This window comes from Vombatus ursinus, unplaced genomic scaffold (genome assembly GCF_900497805.2).
Source record: "Vombatus ursinus unplaced genomic scaffold, bare-nosed wombat genome assembly UNPS02007612.1, whole genome shotgun sequence".
Classification (NCBI taxonomy): Eukaryota; Metazoa; Chordata; class Mammalia; order Diprotodontia; family Vombatidae; genus Vombatus; species Vombatus ursinus.
In genome coordinates, this window is record NW_020947390.1 from 544105 (window position 1) to 563266 (window position 19162).

The window sequence follows — 19162 nt, forward strand, 5'->3', positions numbered from 1 at the left end:
GAGGACACTAGATTGTGAAAAGCTTTGAATGCCAAAGAGAGCATTTTATATTTGATCCTAGAGGTGATAAGGGTTGAACTGGAAAGAATGAGGATTGTGGAAAAGAAGGAATATTAAACTATTAGGAGCTTTGGGTATTAGTATTGACTCTGCTATTAACTAGCTGTGTGTTCTTGGGCAAATCACTTATTATCTCAAGACTTTTATTTCCTCATTGTTAAAATAACACAGTTAGAGTGGATAATTTCTAATGTCTTTTCCAGTTCTAAAAGTCTATACCTTTCATATTAATTCTAATATCATGTACATGTATAGGTATGATGACAGTGCTTAAAATTAATCCAAGTGTTCTGATTTTAGACATTCCAGGTTTTGACAAAAGAAAACTGTCCTGGAAGTAAAGGTTTCTAATAGATTATTCCCAGAAATAGAAATCTAACTAGGAAGAGGAGTTACTAGAATGTTTACAAGTGCCACCAAACATTTGGAGTGAGAAATAAATGCGTTCTCAGAAGTAGGCAACAATCTACTACAACAATCCAGGCAACAATCTCTCAGATGCACAATACACTCTGAAGTAAGGGTTTTTGATCTGACCCAGCTCTGCTGCTGAGCCATGTGTCAAGACACTTATGCATCCTCCTTCGTTAGAAACTAAAATGGAAAGGAGGACGAGAATGTGAAGGGAAACTGTAAAAGTCACTTTCTTTTCTCAGATGTCTCAACTTCCTTTCCCATCTGTGCAACAAAAATGTTTGCACGTGATTTAATTTGGAGGAAGTTGTGGCCTTTTCCCAGCCTTCAGTTAATTAAGAAATCTGCCTATCATCACTTAAGCATATTCCCTTTATGTCTGTGTTTGTGGGAGGGTGTTCATGCTCTCAGAGAATAGAGGCAGTGGGGATGGGGAGAGATGAGAAAAGATACAGAGCAACAAATTAAAATCTTTGAAATATTGATAATTTTATATTAAAAAAAACAACAGGATTTTCTCCCTTTCCAACCTGTGATTTTCTTCTAACCTGTCAACCACATTTGGCATCAAAGTTGTTCTATTGCTATTTTTCTCCTTTACTTTCTTCATTATCCAGCTGAACCTTACTCTTCTCTCTTAGTTCAGTTCCTAATCCCTACCACTAGCCTTTTGAGAAACCCATTATATTGAGGGGGCAATTTTCCCTTGCATCTCCAAACTTTATCCACACCATGGAAACTCACCTGGACTTACTCTGCTGCTCAGTAAGCCTTCTGTTCCTACTTTATTGACAACATTTGACATGGCTGCTGTGCCAAATCTCAATTCTCATCACTAATCTCTCCTTATGCCTGCATCTCAGTAGGAGCCTCCATTTCCTCCTCTTGTGAGAAGGCATCTGAGTTCCTCAGTTTTCCTTCTATTTTAGTATACTTTCTCTGTATCTCCATCTACTCTTCCTTCTTTCCCTCCAGTCTCTGAAGAATAAGTTCCTTAAGTGTATCTTTGCTCTTGATTCTTTCCTATTTCCATTCCAACCTCTTCTTCATGTCCTTGTGCCATCAATTATCACTTTTTTTTATTGCAATCTTATTTTGGTCCCCTCCACTATTTACTTCTTTTCCTGTCCTTCTAAGTATCTTCATGTGGCCCTTATTATAAAAAAAGGAACAAAAACAAAACAAAAAAAAAAACAACATTCCCTTAACCCAAACTGCATCTACCTATGTAATTAGTGTGAGTGGATATTCCCTTTTAGCAGTCAGATCACAATTTTTCTTTATTCATAAATTCACAAATCTTATTAAGTGATTATAGCTGAAAAAATCCATTGGTAGCCAGACGCCTAGGGAAGAGCATCTCCAGATTTCAAAGTGCTTGCTCTTTACCAAGAGGCAGGTTGTTTCTGTGACTATATTCACAATTATAACTCACAATTTTGTGGGACTTCCCAGAGCTTAGGTTCCATGGGCATGGCCTTCTGGAACCCAGGCTCATCTTCCAGACTGTAGGGTGTTAGTGGATGTTGCGTTAGGTAAGACTTGAAAACAATATTCCCTTCAGCTTATTGTCCACTTGAGGCTTTAAACTCTTAATATAATGCAAGGAACTCAATTTAATAAATACCTACATGCATACAGCATTTTCTAAGGTGCAAAATAAAAGCACCTAATAAAAAGCACTATGAAAAATTATCCTTCATTATGTTGTGGTTTTCCTCACCTACCCTTAGTTCCAAGAATGGCTGCTTAAGTGTGGGAAATTCCACAGCCATTTAGAAACATAAATCAATAATCCATCAATAAGAAAAATTTTCTATATTAGAATTATAAAATATTAGAACAAAAAGGGACATTGGTAATCTTCTAGTTCAATCACTGGAATCCAATCAGTCTAATCCAATGCATAACTAGCTAGATGCAGACAGAAAAATAAGAAATAAAACTCTCTTTTTCATAAAGCTTCCATCTGCTTTTTGGTACTTTGATTAAGATCATTCACCTAGAATTACCTAAATGAAACTAAAATATATATATTCATCAAAATATGTTCCATAGTGAATGATTATTCCTGCCCATTTATTATAATCAGAGTACATGCATTGTTTCAATAATTTAAATAACAAAATCAGTCCATCATCTCCTGGAAGTTGATCCAGTGTTGTTGAGCTCAGTTCTGTAACATATGTGAGAACCTTCTTTTCATATATCCTAATCCAAAGTGTCTGTCACTTACTTGATTTTCATCTAGTTAAAAGTTATAAACTCATATTTTATTTGGATAAATACTAAATTACTTATTTCTCAGGCTTGAAGAATAAGGGGAAATTGTTATAAACCCACATTAAACATCTTTTAGAGATGGTCTGTGAGTATGCCTTCCACTTTGGAGGAAGAATGGAGTGGAAGGTTTCTTCCTCCTATCTATCTAGTGGAAATGTTGTTGCAGCCTATGGACCTGAAAGTAAAGATCTGGGAAACATCTTATAGTGGTAGTATTTATCTATATGAATCAGAATCTAAGTGACTCAGGATTCCCCACGTAAGAATCCATTCAGTATTCTTCAGCTACGTTTAGCCAAAGCACAAGAGAAAGTGAATGAGATCAATCAACCTTCTATCAGAAATTGTTTCTTGGCTCCTTTTAGCTTCTGGCTGCCTCAAGCCTAGCTCCAGTTAGTTGTCAAGATGAAAAGCATGAATATATATTTTTTAAAGCCATTGCATCAATTAAATTCCTTGCAGAGCACACTGAACTTGAACCTGTTTGTCAGGTAAAAGGCCCAATTCTCAGATAAAGTATCTATCAGTGAACATTCACGCTATCTTAAAGACTTAGGTTTTAGTCAAGACATACATATAAAATAACGCATCTCTGAATAACATACAGATGATCAGGAATGCTGTCATTTTCCTTACCTACCCTTAGTTCCAAGAATGGCTGCTTAAGTCTGGGAAATCCCACAACCATTTAGAAACATAAAGGAGGGGATGCCACTGATAAGTGAATGGTATTCTCTTGTTAATTTCAAGATTGATCCTAATTAATCTAATTACAAATTTTTGAAAAAACACAGAGTTCTTAAATTTCACTAAAATTAATCTAATTGCTAAGGTGGTGGAATTGTGCTTAAAAAAACAAAACAAATTAAAATGCTGAGATAAAAATCCAACTTCACCATTACCTCACTATTTTGGTAAGGATAATCTTGGTGGCCTGGGAAGAATGGATGATTTTTTAGCTAGGGGATTGTAAAGGTTACATAAGCAAAAAGGAGAAAGAAACTAGTCTAGGTATTTTTGCATATGAAACACAGATTGGATTGTGTTTCTGGATATCTGGGCTTGAACTATGATTTCACCACTTAGTAAATGGATAATCTTAGAAATCATTTAACCTTTATTTCTCAGTTTGTAATATACATAAATTCTTGTGGGACAAGGACTTGACCAGTGATTTCACTATTGTAGGAGTTTCTGGTAAGGTATTTCTTCTACCAATTCAGGTAAGCACATTCTCTGCAATTTATAGTTTTAACCAGTTGACTAGAGAAATAAAGTGCGTTGGCCAGGGTTACCATAGCCTCTGTTTCAGCCACTGGATTTAAACTGAGTTTAAGTTTCTTGGGGGTAAAATAGATATTTATTAAGTGACTACTGGGTGCTAGGCAATGTGGAATATAAAGAATGTGATATAGTCCCTGCCTTCATGGAGCATTCAGTCTGGTAGGGAAAATGAGATTGAAGTGAAGATAACTACATTACAACAAAGATTGTGAAAGGACAATATGAGATACAAAGCTCCACATACTTCAGAAGAGCTGAAAAGTAGTTCTGTTGGGTGTTGGAGAGGATAGCTAAGAAATATTTAATGGAAAAGTTGACATTATTGACAGAGGGGGTAGAGAGAGAGAAGTCTGAAAAAGTATATTAGGACTAATTGACAAATGATCTTGAATGCCAAATGAAGGAGTTTGGCTTTTATTCTCTATGTAATGAGGAGCCTTGAAGGCTTTTTAAAAAAAATGAAAAAAAAGATTTATGATCAGAGCTGCCCTTTAGGACAATTAATCTAGAAATACTATACTGGATGGACTAGAGGGAAAAGAAGCAAATATAATTAAAATTCTTTGAAAAAGTAGAATTTCTCTTTAAACTATGAAAATGTAGTTGGATCCCATATCTATGAATTGCCTTTGAAGTCATTTATTGAAAAAAATGTTGTTCTACTAAGGGCCTACTGCTGCTTTGTTAATTTTTTTTTCTTTTAATATGAACTTGCTCAGTTGTAAGAAGATGGAAAAGCAACATGAATTATGCAGCATGTAAAATCTTAAAGGTAGACACTCAGTGGCTGGATATATACCTGTAACTACAACATTAAGGAAATGAATCAGTTCTTTGCATTTTTATCTCCTAGTAACAGTCAAGAAAAAGACCAATAAAAAGGAGTAGAGTGCCAATGTTTTCCTTAAAACTTCTCATATTGGAAAGCAAAATACCTAAAAGAAAACATGGTTAAATGGCTACATAGAGGAAGTTATTATAAACAAAATAGTATGGTCCTCAAGGCAAGGCAAATCAAGTACAAGGGTAAGGCAACAAGAATTTATTAAATGCTTACTATGTGGCAGGCACCATGTTAAGGGATGTGAATACAAATAGTCAATCAACAAGTATTTATTAATTACTAACTATGTACCAGGCACACTACTAAGCAATGGGAATACAAATAAAAGTAGAAAGAAGCATTCACTGCCCTCAAGGAGCTTACAGGAGGGAGACAATGAATAGAATGAAACTGAAAATCAGGTGAGGGGTACCAGACACCACTCTGGGGCATGGGAGAAAAAGTCTGGTGTGCAGTCTAGAAAGGAAGTAAGATATTGGGCAGCCTCCTGACCTGGAAATTCTGGGAGGAGCCATTCATTCACAGGGGGAGGCTGTAGAGCAGAAGGTACTTCAATATATGAATTCCAGGGCTGGAAGAAAAGTGAAAAAAGATCATTGCCAGAAAGTTTACTTTCTCCATACACAAAAGGGTGCTGAAAGGGGTGAGGAGAAGAGGGTGTGGTGAAGGTACTCATAGTATTTAAGTCCAGAAATCAGAAGAATAGGTGGGAAGGGAATGAAGGTTGGCAGGCCTGGGCCTCTCCCCAAGATGGAACTTGGTAGGAACTTCCCGGTAGGAACTGACCAAACAGAGAAGGGGCCTGACATGACAAAGGGATTTGCCAGAGTGATTGAGGTCCCAGGGTGAGGCTGTAGCTGAGGCATGGTCTTGAAGGCCAGATAGCCAGGAACACAGTTGGGAGAGGAAAAAGAGGCAAACAGTGGCTGACTGAGATTGTTCCATCTTCATTATTTTGTCAAATACAAAGAGTGAAGGTATTGCATAAACACTGATTTGAACTGAAGTCCTGGAATAACTCCTATCAAGAGCTTTTCTGGTGTTCTTAGATCAGTGACACAGAGGGTGATCCTTGCTCAAAGCTGTTCAATTGACTTCTACAGACATCTATGAAGTACCTACTCCTTGTCAGGCACCTGTGATACAAAGAGGAAAGCAAAACATCAAATAAAGTATCCTGTGTTAGGCTTTGAAAGACCTTCAAAACCTGCCCCTTCCTACCTTCCCAGACTTCTTATATGTTACTCTCCTTCAAGTACTTTCCAATCCAGTTAACACTGGTGTCCTTGCTGTTCCTTGAATGAAACGTTCCATCTTCCCACTCTAGCATTTTCACTGGCTGGCCCACATGCCTGAAATTCTGTCTCTTTTCTTCTTGATTCCTGTCCTCCCTAGACCCCTTCAAGTTTCAGCTGAAATTGCCTTCCCCCAGAGATCATCTCTAATTTATCCTGTACATATCTTTTAAGTTTGTTTGAATGTTGTCTTACCCATTATAATTTGAACTGCTAGAGAGCAGGAAATGTCTTTTGTCTTTCTTTACATCCCCAAGGCCTAGCACAGTGCCAGACAATTGTTGTTGTTCAGTTGTGTCTGACTGAACATGATAACATTTGGAATTTTCTTGGCAAAAATACTGCAGTAGTTTTGAAGAAGCCAAATGGAGAAGCCATTTACCTTCTCCAGCTCATTTTACAGATGAGGAGTTGGGGCAAACAGGGTTAAGTTTCATGCCCAGGGTCACACAGCTGGTAAGTGTCTGAGCCTAGAATTGAACTAACAAAAATGAATCTTTCTGACTCCAGTAGTCTAATAAATGATTGTTAAGCACTTGACATATCCCTTCTCTCTACTTCTACTGGGTGAATAAGTATTTAGAAATTCATTTAAGGTAAGAAAATAATATTTTGGGCATGTGGGATCAAGAAAGTTTTATTATGGGAAATGTTGATCATGTTAAATCTCAAACAGATCTAAGGATTCCAATGAGGGTGAAGGTGAAAGGTGAGAGTGTTCTAGTCATTTAGGATAATTCAGATATGAGAAGGGGAGTGCTAAGGACCTTAGGTTCCTATGGAAGTCATAGTCAGGTATGTATTTAAAGTATTCTTTACTACTTAAAAAAGGTAAAGGAGAAAGTGTTGAGAGGAAGGCAATGAAAGAAAGGGCAAGATAAGAGGTTTTATATTGTTTCCCTTCTTGTGTCTTGCCTGATTTATCCTTTACTGAAAAGCATCAAAATAAGCCCTTGGAAGCTCCACTTAACTATAGGTAACCCTGATCATAGAAAAATAAGTTTGTTCAGTGTGAGTGAAAACATTGACTTTAGACATATTTTTATTTGTAAAAGGCACACAGCTTTATCTAAGCTAATCATATTCTATAAAGATTCATTATTTAGGTTAATTATACTTACTTCAAAAGATCTGAATTCTTCTGCATAAGCAACCTCCCTAGGGATGGGAATCCCAAATCCTTAACACCTGAGTACTTGCACTTTAGGAGTGACTGTGGCCATTCTTCTAGAGAGACTCAGCTCTGAACTTAGCTAGCCTGGTCCTTGTATGACAGGTGTGCCTTCTGCTAGAGGAACAAACTTGACACTTTTCCAAGTTAACTATATTCATTTAAAACACAGTGAGCTAAAACTGAAGTTATATGTTGTTGTTGTTGTTGTCGTGTGTGTGTGTGTGTGTGTGTGTGTTTTCATTCAGTTCCTGCCTTTTGTTTACACAGTAAGTCCCAGTTAAACTAAAATGTGAGTTTGGAAGGAGGAAAAAACAGATTTGGAAAAAGAAGAATTCAGAATCCCAAATGTCTTAATAAAATAAAAATAGTATTTCCAGGGGTACCAGACATGTTCGCCTTGATTTAGGCAGTATTTTGAATAGTGATATTGCCTTAGTGAGATTATATAACATAAAACAGTGTGGCTAGAGGTTGGCAAAAGGAGTAAAAAAGAACATAAGTAGAAAATTGGTCAGGAAATTATGTCTATGATGCATAGACTCTGGAAAGAATATGCAGGAAGAGCTATGAGCTAATACTACTCTATCACTCGAATGGAACAGAACTTTTGATCATTTGTTAGGTGTGTGATGTCGAAAGTATTAACTACTGTTATGGGACTAATGATTTCCCGGAAATTATGAAAAAAGATTTTAATAGCGAAAATAGGAAGCATTTGATAAAGAAGAATTAAGTGTACATTACAGCCTTCTGGGGTAGAAGAAAAGGGGAAGAGGTAAATGTTCTATGAAGTCAGTCTTCCTAGCTCATCTGTAATTCCACTTGGTTTTATTTATTTGGACCTATGTTAGGGCAATGTAAGTTCTCGTTAAAGATTTTAGAATGACTAATGCTAATTGTTGTGAAAAAAAGAGACATTTGAAAATATATTAAGTTGGAAGCATACATTACATGAAATGTAAAATCAAAATTTAATGTGAAAATTGAAAAAATAATGGGAGCACACATGCAAATTGAAATTAATAATTGAGAAAGGACAGTCAGGAAATTAAAGAAAGAAAAAATTATGTGAGGCACTCAAATTAAATTTTGATAACATAATCAAGAATAATATTGATAAGGAAGGGAAAAGGGAGGGAGTTTAAGACAATGATATGGCTACATGAGGAGTTTTGAGAATTCAAATTTTAAAAAGACATGTACAAAAAATAAAAGCAGAAACATAAGAACAACAACAACAAAAAGTTATAGGCCTCCTGTAGAAGTCTCCACTGTCATTAATAAACTGGTAGATTAGGGACATGCTGTAGATTTAGTTTACCCAAATTTAAGTAAAGTGTTTGATAAAGGAAAATATATTGTTCTTTAGCACAAGAAAGACTATATCAGCTAGATCAATCCTTATCAAAGAATCAAAGAATCTAGGAGATTCATTAATGAGATACTATCTGCTTGGAAGGATGTCTTTAGTGGGGTGACCTCAGGCTTTGTGCATAGGCTTACATTAGTATCTTTTTTTTTAATCAGTGATTTATATTTGGGCATATATGTGCTTGCCATATTTATAAATAACAAAACTAAGAGGGATAGTTAATACAGTGATGACAGAATCAAATATCCAAAATTATTTTTAATAGAATAGAACATTGATATAAATATCATCATTCTCAGTCAAACTCCTTGAAAAAGTTGTTTCAGGAAGTGGAGGCACTCATTGCCTCTACTTTCTCACTTCTCTCTTCTGAAGCAAATGAAATCTTGCTTCCAACATCATCATTCAAATGAAATTGCTCTCTGCAAAGCTATCAATGATCTCACAATTGCCAAGTCTAATAGCTACTTCTCAGTTCTCATCCTTCTTGACTTCTATGCAGTATTTGACACTCAACTCCATCTTAGTCTCCTTTACTAAACCATCCTCTATGTCACATCCACTAAATGTCCTGAGCACTTTTTTTTTCTTTTTTTCTCTGTATTCTCTCATCAGCTCCCAAGGATTCATTTTTTATCTTTTTGCAAATAGAGTGCCAGGCTTGGAGTCAGGAAGAATCATCTTCCTGAATTCAAATCCAGCTTCAGACAATTATTAGCTGTGTGAAACTGGGCAAGTCACTTAACCATGTTTGCCTTTGTTTCCTCACTTAAAAAATGAGCTGGAGAAGGAAATGTCAAACCACTCCAGTATCTTTGCTAAGAAAACCCCAAATAATATCATGAAGAGTCAGACATGACTGAAATGACTAAACAACAACAACAAACCAGAGCAACATATCAAGCCTTAGTGTCTTTCCTGTGTGCCAGTCCCCTATCACCAGTTGTCAATTGGACATTTTGAACTACATTACCCATAGGCATAACAAAGTCACAGATGTCTTTTTAAGTCACACAGGTTTGCCACTTTGGTATCGTGCTTGTCTTTTCACTTGCATTTACCCTTTATATCAAATCAATTGCTCCACAACTTCCCTTATCTAAGTCTGCTCTTCCATTTCATGCTGGTCTTCTTACCTGACTTCTTCCTGACAGTAGGGGATCAGAGAGTGACACCATTCCAATATCCTAGTCCCAAAGCTGTTCTTTTCTTTCCTTAAAAAAATACATTTATTATTAACATTCATTTTTAAAAGTGTGAGTTCTGAATTCTCTCCCTCCCACCACCTCCCCATCCATTGAGAAGGCAAGCAATGTGATATCAATTATACATGTGAAATCATGTAAAACATGTTTCCGTACTAGCCATGTTGCAAAAAAAAAATCAAGAAGAATAAAGAAAGTGAAAAAAAATTGCTTCAATTGGCATTTGGGTTTTATCAGTTCTCTCGGTGGAAGTGGATAGTATTTTTCTACATAAGTCCTTCAGAACTGTCCTTGCATCATTGTATTGATCAAAGTAGCTATGTGATTCACAGTTGGTCATTTTTATAAGGTTGCTGTCAGTGTGTTCAATAAGGTTCTCCTGCTTCTGCTTGCTTCACTTTACATCAGATCATGTAAGTCTTCCCAGGTTTTTGGAAACCATTGTGCTTATCATTTCTTATATAATACTATTCCATCAAAATTATATACCACAACTTGTTTAGCCATTTCCCGATTGACGGACATGCCCTCAATCTCCAATTCTTTGACACCACAAAAAAAGCTGCCATAAATATTTTTACACATATAGGTCCTTTTCTTTTTCTTTGATTTTTTGGGGGGGATACAAGCCTAGTGGTCGGTATGTACAATTTTATACCCCTTTGGGCATAATTATAAATTGTTCCCCAGAATGGTTGGACGAGTTCACAACTCCACCAATAGTACATTAATATTCCAAGAATTTGTAATTTTCCTTTTCTATCACATTAATCAATCTGATAGTGTGCTTAAAGCCTCCTTTTTTTAAAATAAATTTGATTCAGTTCCCTATATATTTGAGACACAAAGCCTTTTTCAGGAAAAACAAAAACAAAAACAAAACTACTGCAATTTTCCCCCTGGGCTGTCCTTTTCCAGCTTGCAAGACATTTCCTGCTTCTCGGGCAAAGAAAGTTGCCATGTCTTCCCAGATCCTCTGCCTGTCTCCTGGCCTGGTCTGCCTTCAGAAATAAGAGAGAAATGTCATTCAATTAGCTCCCTCCACTGTCCCCTCACAGTGAGAGGAATCCACCACAAGACCAAACCCCTAATGGTGTTGATAACCCACCTGAATGCATTCCTCAATGATCATAACGAACTCTCACTCAGTTCAACCTTCCTCATCCTAGTGATCCTGAAACCCCAATCGCTATCCAAAGCCCATTATCCACTCCCTACTGCCCACTCTATTATTCTCATCTCCCTAAACTCAATCCCACCTTCTAAAGTTTTTCACTTTGTTCTCTGGAATATTTTCTCCATAGGAAACAAACTTTCTTTCATCTTAAATCCTCTCCTTTCCCTCTCTTTTCATCTTTTGGCCCTTACTGAAACATGGCTTCCTCCTGGTGATGCAGCCTCCCTGGTCATCCTTTCCAGCACTGATGTATTTTTACTCCTTCCTTCTGACTCACAGGTTGAGGTTAGAGGAGTTGGAACACTCCTTGCTCTCCATTGTTACTTCAAGGTTCTCCTTCTATTCCCATCTGTCAGTAACCAGTTCTCCTTTGAGGTTCAACCAAATCATACTACCCAATCAAAATCCTACTAGCTCTTGTCTACTGAACTCTAGGACACTCCTCTTCTCTTTTCAATTTCATTTCCAGGCTTACAGTCTTTTCTACTCCCAAAATACTGTCTTCATACAAGAGGACTTAAACATATATACTAATACTCCACAAACATCCTTACCTCCCAGTCCCTCAACTTGCTCATTTTTCATGACCCATTCCTCTACCCTACCTTAGCTACAGACAGAAATGGTCATAGCTTTGATTTTTCCATCACTCAGAAGTATTCCACTTCCAAGTTCATGAACCCTGAAATTCCCTTATCTGATCATAATCTGTTGTCATTCCACCTTTCCCTCTACCTTGCCACCCTAAACCCTATTATTCATCTTCAATGTGACATCCAATCCCTTCATCCCTTCCAAGGCTACACTCTCCTCTCCCTTCTTCATCTTGACCCCTTAGTCAAATAGTTTAATTCTACACTGGCCTCTCCTCTTGAATTCATTCTCTTCCTTCCCCATTATCCTATCACTGATCTTGCTCTGCCAAGTCTCAGCCTCAGATCATTTTCACATTTTGATTCATTCATACCTCCTAATATACTGCTGAGTGAACCTGAAGAAAATCAGAAAATCATGAAACTCTGCTAATTAGATCCACTACAAATTTATGCTATATATTCTACCTACTGCGTCCTCACTGCAGCAAGGGAATCTTTTTACACCTACCTAATTGGTTCATTATCTCATTTACCACAGCAACTTTTCCAAACCTTTTTTTATCACCCCTCAATCTTTCCATAGCTTCCCAACCCCACCTCTTCAGTTGAGAACCCTATCTCATTGTTCACTGAAAAAATAGAGGTTGTTAATCAACATCTACCCTCTTTTTCATCTCACCCATCCCACATGCCTCCTTCAATATCTTTGTTTTCACACTATTTCATATGAAGAGGTAGCCCTTCTTCCTACCAAGGCAAACCCAGCTAGATCCACAAGACATCTCATTCCATCCCATCTGACCACTAGTCTCACATTTCCAACTTTCTATTGGACCTCTCAAACTGTATATCTTGTAGACATCTCAAACTCAACATGTCCAAAACTGAACTCATTTTCTTTCCCCCCAAGTCCTCCCTGTCCCTAAATTTCCTATTACTGTTGAGTGTACCACCATCCTCCCAATCACCCTAGGCTCTCAATCAAGTGTCATCTTCAACTTCTGATTCTTTCTCAAACCTTACTCTACCCCTCCACATTGAATCTAGTGGCAAAACCTGTCAATTTAACCTATGTAACATCTCTCATTTTCATTCATTCTCTCCTCTGACTCAGTTACCACCTGATGTAAGCCCTCATCACCTCATGTCTGGATTATTGTAAAAACACAGATCCTGCTGACTACACTAATTGTAAGGAAACAGATCTGTCCTGCCCCGATTATGCTTATTGTAGAGAGGCAGACCTCTGAGAGAATATCGAGATACTGAAGAAAAGACTGTCCATGTCAGCATGGGAATATGTGTATAGATTTATTAGGATGTATTGAGTTAATTGGAGGAGTTTAGGGAGTTTATTTATGAGACCAGCACTTGCTGGCAGGAAGACTGAATAGTGGATGCCCACAACACCCTTAAGCCAGGTCAGATATTACATAGAAACAAAACAAAGAAGACATAGTACCAGGGATGACCTAGGGTCATGTACAAGTTTTCCCATGAGAAGGTTGGAGCTTCTTTTGCTTGTATACATTCTTTCAAAGCAATTTACATTAACTATGGAGTCATAGGTCATATTCCTATACTCTGATTATTACTGTACACTCCACCCTTTGTGACCTGCTTATATATTCTTTCCATAGTATTTTCCACTAAGTTCCCTGAGTAGTACTTGAGTAATTTCATCAAATGGAGGAAGCAGAGGAGCCTTCCACTGACCTACACTGGATGTACAATCCTCATTAGCAATATAAATACAAATAGACAAATAACATAAGCAAAAAGAGAATTACCACAGTTAATGCAGTAGCCTGCTGATTGGTTCCCCTGCCACAAGTCTTTCCCTTTTCTGGTCCATCTTCCATTCAGCTGCCAAAGTCATCTTCCTAAAATTCAAGTCTGAGTACATCACCCCTTCCCCATTCAATAAAATTCAGTGACTTCCTTACACTTTCAGAATCAAATATAAAATCCCCTTTTTTGGGCTTCAAAGCCTTTTATAAACTGTCACCTCCCCCAGGAGGGTATTATAACTTTAAGTATAAAATTTTCTTACTCTTTACCCTTCCTCCCAAAGTACTGTTTCCATCTAAGCTGTGATGTAGCTACTCTTCCTTCTGTGTTGTCAGGCTATTGAAATCTCTACCTAGTTTTGAACTAGTTCCTTACTTTTATGCAATCTTGTCAGGGCGTGATCAAGTCTCTAACCCAATAGGAGTAGACTTCCTGTTGCAAGTAAATGAAATGTCATTGATTCAAAGAGGTATGCAGCCCTATTCATAACTAGTTGTAACTGATTCAATCAAAAAGTCCTTGACTAACAAAGTTAAGTATATTTAAGTGGGGTGTAATAATCACTAGACTTCCCATTCTTAGGTAAGAAACAATTTTCTAAAAATCACAGTTGTTCCAATATTAAATGGGCTGCTTTGTGAGGTAGTAATATTCTAATCACTGTGAATGTTTACAAAAAGTATTAAAAGACTGTTATTGAGGGTTTTGTCAGAAGAATCTATGAATAATCTCAAAGGTTGGACTATGATGACCTCTGAAGTCCTTTCCTTCTTGAAAAGCTATGAATATATGATTGGTTAGACAATCAAAAATAGGCTTAGAGTCAATTACTAACTCAAAACCTTACTAATTAATGAAATATCATAACCCTGAAAATCCTTAGGAAAAATTAGAGGCATGTCATAATCATTAACTCTCTATGACATCTGTTGTTAGCTCTATCACTTGCTGCTGTGTGGTGATGACTAGTAGATACAGAGAATCAAATCACAGACAATTAGCCCAAGTCCTTGGGAGATATTACAGTCAGTGTATAATTGGATGCTGCATTCCTAGTAGAATTGAAGTGCCTCAGACAGTCTGTCTGTGTTAAGCCCCAGGAAGTGCCATAAGTATTAAGTATTTCCTATGTACCCCAAGCATTTCAGTGAGACCTATGAAAGGACTTAGGCACTTTCCTAAGCATTTGATTGCTTATTGTAAATGAGAAAAGGGCAAAGCAACCATGAAATTGTTGATTAAGGACTCGGAATTTAAACTGAAGCCACAACTTCCATAAGTGCCACCTGACTCAGAAAGAGTGAATAGCGCAAAGGTATAGAAAGGTCAAGGACAATGAGTAATGAGAAAATGCTATTGGATATGCCAATTAAGAGGTCTTATGAGACCTTAGAAAAGTTTTGACAGTGATGGGGGGAAAAGCCAAGCTAATGAGTTTTGAGGAGAGAATACTGAGGAAATGGAGACAACAAATACAGACTACTCTTCTATATCAAATATAGAAATTTATTAGTGATGTGGAGGAGAAAAACAGGTTGAATTATTTTAGGTGGAAGAAAAGTCAGAGAAAAATTTCTTAGCATAGTAATGAATATGTTTGTAGGAATATGAGATGGATCCAGTGCAGGGAAGAAAGGGGGTGAGGGAGAAAGAGAAAGACAGAGACAAAGACACAGTGAGACAAAGAGAGACACAGAAAAAGAAGAGTGTTAGGATAAGGGCCTGGAGAAATAGGAGAGATGGAATCAAAGACACGAATAAAAGGATTAGTATTGATAAAGAGTGGGGTCATTTTATCCTCTGGGATCAAAGATAAAGAGGAAAGGATGGTTAAAGACATTGATGTTTTAAGCTGTTGAGGTAGAAAGATGAGGGAGTTTATCATTCTTCTAGAGAAATAAAGGACCCAAGGCATATGAGGAGAGGATACAGTAACAACCATGGTACTCTTCTCACGCCAACCCAGTTATGGATTTGCAGAATCCGATCATGCTGCTTCCTGCTATTTCCATTAATACGTGAAGTTGTAGAATCTTCTTCCATTTAACTGGAATTGTTGTTTGTCCTTCCTTCTCAAAGAGGACCATGACATCAAGAAGGAGATGTCATGACTTGCAGATGAATTGGATTTAAGTGAGGGAGGGCTGTGCAAAGTCATCAGCCTTATTGTCTCCTCCAGAGCCATCTGAGTCCAGTAGCAAGACATGGATGACTGGAGATGACGCTAGATGCACTGGGAGGCCTTGACCTTTTTGAGCTAAGGTCTTTCCCAGGTCTCAGTTTGACCATTCAATGATTAAGGCTAGGTAAAAATGATGCAAAGAATGCCTCTTTTACCTAGTCAAAAAAAATAAAACTAATCTGGAAGGGGAAGACCCTCAGGGTTTCTCACCAAAACCTAAACAATTGCTATTTACACTCACTGAGACATCAGAATCCAAACCATGATCAATTGAAGCTTGGGCTGGGACCCATTATTGGCCAATCAATGAGAGCCAGAGTGATTTGGGTTTAAGGCATGGCCCATCAAAAAGAAATCTAGCCAGTAAACCCCAAGATATTTTTCTGGGTTTCAGCAATCAAAATTTATATTCATTTGGGGTGAGTATCTACAGGTAAGGATATGATTCCCTATGTGGAAAGAGGGAGGGGAGGAAAGAAGGAAGAAAGGAAGGAAGGAAGGAATATAGTCTCTGTCTCTGTCTCTCCATCTCTCTTATTTTTGGTATATTTTATCTCTTCTGCTCCATTGCAAGCTTCTTGAGGTAAGAGGTCATGGCTTATTTATTATTATATCTCTCACAACTCATAATTCAGAGCTCCATGTGAAAAAACTCTTATTGAATTTAAAAAAAAAAGAAAGATAAAGCCTTAAGAATTCTAAAAATAATGAGCCAGGAATACTATTGATTCTGAGTTTCATATCCCCAGACTTCCTATAGTCTTGCTTACAGTACAACTTCTCAGACAAATGAGAGCCCTGTCCAAACTGAAGGCCACTGCAGCTGTGTTTGATAGAACTGCCAAAAGGCATCCATGAAACTATTACAAGTGAAGAGACATTATAGATTGAGGTTCCAGTTGCTTGGAAGAATAAGCTACTTTTATGTGTAGAGTATGGGTCATCTTACCATGAATGACAACAAATCTATGGAATGATTGAATAATTTTTAAAAATCATATTAAAAAGCCCAAGTAATATTAATGGAAGACTGTGTCAATGAACACAACAAATGGGAAAAAAAATAAGTAGAAGAAACAAGACTGGGACTTTCTTTTATGGATGTAGTGCAGGATTATGATTTTTTTTGGTTTGTTTTCACGTGTCCATCAACTACTAGAAAAGGAAGCAATAATAGTAATGGCACTAAATTGTACATTCAAAGATATATCATCTACTTAAATTCACTCATGACACAGGCATAGACAAATAATCAAATTTTTTAGTTTTTATGTTTTTTGTCTAATCTCAAGAAACAATGATTAGATTGCTAAAATCAAGGATATACATATTAATATTAAAAATGACTTCTGCAACAATAAGTCTGAGGTAAGAAGTGCAAGTATTAATTACCCCCACTTTACAGATGGAGATACTGAGGTTCAGAGAGGTTAATAACTTGTCAAGACCACTCAGCTGTTAAGTGTCAGAGCTTGTATTTGAAACCAAGTCCCTAACTTGAGGTTCAGTGCTCTTCTATTTTTTCTAACTACAGAGAACCAGGGACTCAAAGAGTAAAGAGGGAGAGAATGAGACAGAAAGGGAGAGATTCAGAGAAAGATACAGAAAGAGACAGATAGATACAGAGAAACAGTGATGTAGGCAGAGAGACAAAGACTCAAGCCATAGATTAAAATCAGTCTCATGACTCTGCAGTTATATTGTATTTTATATATTTGTCTATGCCTGTGTCATAAGTGAATTTAAGTAGATGATATATCTTTGAATGTACGATTTAGTGCCATGACTATTATTGCTTCCTTTTCTAGTAGTTGATGGACACATGAAAACAAACCAAAAAAAAATCATAATCCTGTACCACATCCATAAAAGAAAGTCCCAGTCTTGTTTCTTCTACTTATTTTTTTTCCCATTCATTGTGTTCATTGACACAGTCTTTGCACAGTAGTTTGTATGCAGTATCTATGTATGCATGTGATTCTGTCCAGCTCCTCTTTTCATCTTTGTTTTCCATACTGTCATTTCTGCTTCTTCATATAGCATATCCCTGATTTAAGAGTTGAAATGTGATGGCTTCAAGGTTACTGAAAGAGAAAAAAGTTTATCTTGGAGGTACTTACATGTCTTTTTTCTTTCTTTCTTTTTTTTTCTGTTCACTGTCCTCTTTCCATTTTCATTGTTTAAATGCCATTAGGCATTTTTCCTCTCCACTATTTCTTTGTGTTTTATGAGACAATGCCTCTCACAACCTCCTACCATCCTGTAAGATTTTACAAATAAATTTGTATCCTGAACCACCATTGCCATGGGCGGCCATATAGCTATGCTTGGTAAAGAGAGCAAGTTTTTGCTGGTTGAGGTAATTTCCAAATTCTTTTCATCTCTTTATTACAATGATTGATTTCTATTAGTTAAACTGCCGAAGGAAATTACTAGTCATCAAAGTACTAAAATATATAATGGGTACAAACACTCCTTTAAAAACAATAACGTAAGGTTCTTGCTTTGACAGCACATATACTACAGTTGGAATGGTACAGAGATTAGCATAGCCCCTGCATAAGGATGACATGCAAATTCATGAAGATTCCATATTTTTGCTAGAAAAAATAACAAAATTCATCTGGAAGAACAAAAGGTCCAGAATATCAAAGGAACTAATGAAAAGAAATGCTGTGGAAGGTGGCCTAGACATACTAAATCTTAAATTATATTATAAAGGAGCAATCATCAAACCTACTTGGTACTGGCTAAGAAATAGAGTGGTGGATCAGTGGAATAGGTTAGGTACACAAGACACAGTAGTCAATGATTATAGTAATCTACTGTTTGATAAACCCCCAAAACCCACCTTCTGGCATAAGAACTCACTATTTTACAAAAACTGCAGGTAAAACTGGAAAACAGTATGGCAGAAACTAGGCAGACAACATATGTATATATGCATATAACAGGCATAAAATCTCACACCATGTACCAAAATAAAGTCAAAATGGGTATACAATTTAGATATAAAGGCTGATATTCCCAGCAAACTGGGAGAGCAAGGAATGGTTTACCTATCAGATTTATGGAGAACAGAAGAATTGATGACCAAACAAGAGATAGAGAACATTATGAAATGCACAATAGATAATTTTGATTACATTAATTTGAAAAGTTTTTGCACAAACAAAACCAATGCAGCCAAGATTAGGAGGGAAGCAGAAAACTGGGAAAGAATTTTTATAACCAGTGTTTCTGATAAAAGCTTCATTTCTAAAATACATAGAGAACTAAGTCAAATTCATAAGAATACAAGTCATTGCCCAATTAATAAGTGGTCAAAGGATATGAACAGGCAGTTTTCAGAGGAAGAAATTAAAGCTATTTATAGTCATATGAAAAAAATGCTCTAAATCACTATTGATGAGAGTAATGCAAATCAAAAGAACTCTGAGGTACCACATCACACATATCAGATTGGCCAACTTGACAAAACAGGA

General features: G+C 36.8%; 1 non-coding gene across 1 annotated transcript; it reads left to right on the forward strand.

Annotated features, from left to right (window-relative positions):
- The first annotated feature begins 18173 nt into the window (after positions 1-18173).
- Positions 18174-18276, forward strand: LOC114033946. The gene has a single exon (XR_003568051.1). It is a non-coding gene; the product is annotated as a U6 spliceosomal RNA (small nuclear RNA).
- Positions 18277-19162: the final 886 nt, after the last annotated feature.